The following is a 2,322-nucleotide window of genomic DNA, read 5'->3' on the forward strand; positions in this document are numbered from 1 at the left end:
AGACTTGTGATTCATCTAAGAGTGGAAGAATTTCTATTTCAAGGAACCTGAGTCATGAGTTCCCATTTCTTAATTGGTACTCTTGACAAAAGTGAGGAATATACCAACATAAAAATTTTATAACTCAGAAAATATTGAGTCTAGATTAAAACTAACACCATCTCCCAGTTCAGCAATTCTCAGAAAGAAAAAAGATGTCTCTATACATGGAACAGAGTTCATCATTGAGCAGTAATTTTCTAACTAGCAAACTGCTATAAAGAATGTCCAGGATGTTGCCTAGAGTGGTGCATAAATACATTTACATGCTGACTGTGCTGTAACATGGATTGTGCTGCATGAGCCAGTCTAGAACAGTCACAGCCTCTGAGACAATTTCATCACACACCATCACCTCTGAGACCAGGTGCATTCCCACTGGTAAGACTGAATATGACTGGGGAGACCAAAGAGCCAGAAGGAAAACTGGGTGGAACACGTATGGGGAAAATGCTCTTCACCACATGGCTGTGGCACTTACAGCTGAAAAAAATCACCTTGTCATCAAAGCTGGTCCCTTATCTGTAACCTTTCCTGACCCCTCTGCTGGGTAGAGCAAAGGGTAATACTGCCTCTTGGGTTCTTCAAGTCCAGTGCTAAGACAGGCACTTTCTGCTCTTTTTTGGTCAATGTGAGACAGATTATCAAATGTCAGTCTGAACTATTTAAGTTTGGTTTGAAGGAACTAAGTTACAGAGTGCTTACCTAAGCAGTTTTCCAGAAAATCTGAAGGGCAGTAAGGAGTATTAGTGAATATGGAGGAGCACATTTTTTTCTAATCCTATCATTTCAGCTAGAACATTTCAAAATTTGAATTTTCTCTGTGAAAGGGTAAGAAATTTTGTCTAAGTAATGAATTTATTTGCAGGTATTTGCTCTAATTGCAGTGCCAACAATTATCCTTCCTCTGAGAAGACTTAGCATTTTCCTTCAATGATAAAATGGACTAGGGCACAGTTCAGTTCCTATTGAAGTTTTACCAGTTCTCACTCTCTGAGTCTTCTCCTTGGTGTAACAGTGTCAACATGCCTGAAACACCTACCATGCACTCTATTAGTGGCATATGAGTATCTAGAATGCTATGGTATTGTGTTACTCTATTATTGTATTATGGATGTACAGTAACTTTGTGCTATGCAACATGTTTTGGAGTGTTTTGCCTGCCACTTTGTGCACTGCAGTGCAGAAATTTCAGCAGTAACTATTTTCTCTTACAGAGAAATAAATAACTTAGTTGGATTAACAGGTCACAAATTAAAAATGGTACTGTCCAAAAAGAAAGAAGGAAAAGGGTAAGTAATTTAAATTATTACTTATTGTATGCATACCATGTTAATCCTGTGGTATACACAGAAAATAGGAGCTTTCTCCTTCTCTCTCAAATTTTTGTGCTTCCTGAGGAATAACACTGTTCTCAAGAATTACTAAGCAGCTATTACACAGTGCTTTTCTGTGAACTTTCTCATGGACTCATATAATTATTGTCATTCTCTGCATTTGAGGAGGTAGGCTAATTATAGTAGGTGTATACACCTAAATTAATTGGGATTAGCTACATGCAGCTACACTGGTCCCGCCTGGTAATGTCACAGGGTAATGTCACTTCACAAAGATTAAATAAGGTATGGAGGAATATTCTATTCTGAACTGAATACTGGCCATACAGTAGGTCTCTAGCCTTAAAACCTTAGTGATCCTTTAGAGGATGGGACAGAGAGGATCAGGCTCCAAAACGTCAGCACTAAAAAATCCATTACTGAACCTAATTAGTCAATTAACTGCCAGAAGTAGAACTCGTTTGTAGTTCAAACACACTAGAAGAAGATTTCTGCAAAGGAGACCTGAAAGAGTTTTGTGTCATTCCCAGCCACCAGCACCAACACAGGGACATGGAGGCACCAAAGCATCCATCAAAGAATCTACATACAGCTACTACACCTTGCTGCTTGTTTTGGGCACAATGCAAATATTTTGTTAAAACCTTGGTATCTGAAAATCTCCCAAGTAAGGCATACAGGTAAAAGAAGCTGTCCATATATGTGTTTTTCCTCTTATCTTGTAATGAATTAATCACTTTGCACAGGTTTGTTTCTGTTTATTTTCAAAGTCAGTGTAAATTTTCCAAGCTCTGTTAAAAATGAAGTATTGTCAAGAGCAGAACTAGATACTGAGTATATCTTTAAGTGACTCTGGTTACCTACCCTCTTTCTTATGTGTTAAAAAGTTGAAACACTATTCAGAGTTGGCTATTAGCCGCACTGCATTCATATACCACTCTGAATT

General features: G+C 38.0%; 1 long non-coding RNA gene across 1 annotated transcript; it reads left to right on the forward strand.

The window, feature by feature from the left end:
• The first annotated feature begins 825 nt into the window (after window positions 1-825).
• On the forward strand, window positions 826-1,955 carry LOC136290541 (uncharacterized). The gene is made up of 3 exons (XR_010721189.1): window positions 826-870; window positions 1,257-1,331; window positions 1,907-1,955. It is a non-coding gene; the product is annotated as an uncharacterized lncRNA (long non-coding RNA).
• Window positions 1,956-2,322: the final 367 nt, after the last annotated feature.

Source organism: Chamaea fasciata, unplaced genomic scaffold, assembly GCF_029207755.1.
Source record: "Chamaea fasciata isolate MVZ Bird 193981 ecotype frontalis unplaced genomic scaffold, bChaFas1.0.hap1 SCAF_6, whole genome shotgun sequence".
NCBI lineage: Eukaryota > Metazoa > Chordata > Aves > Passeriformes > Sylviidae > Chamaea > Chamaea fasciata.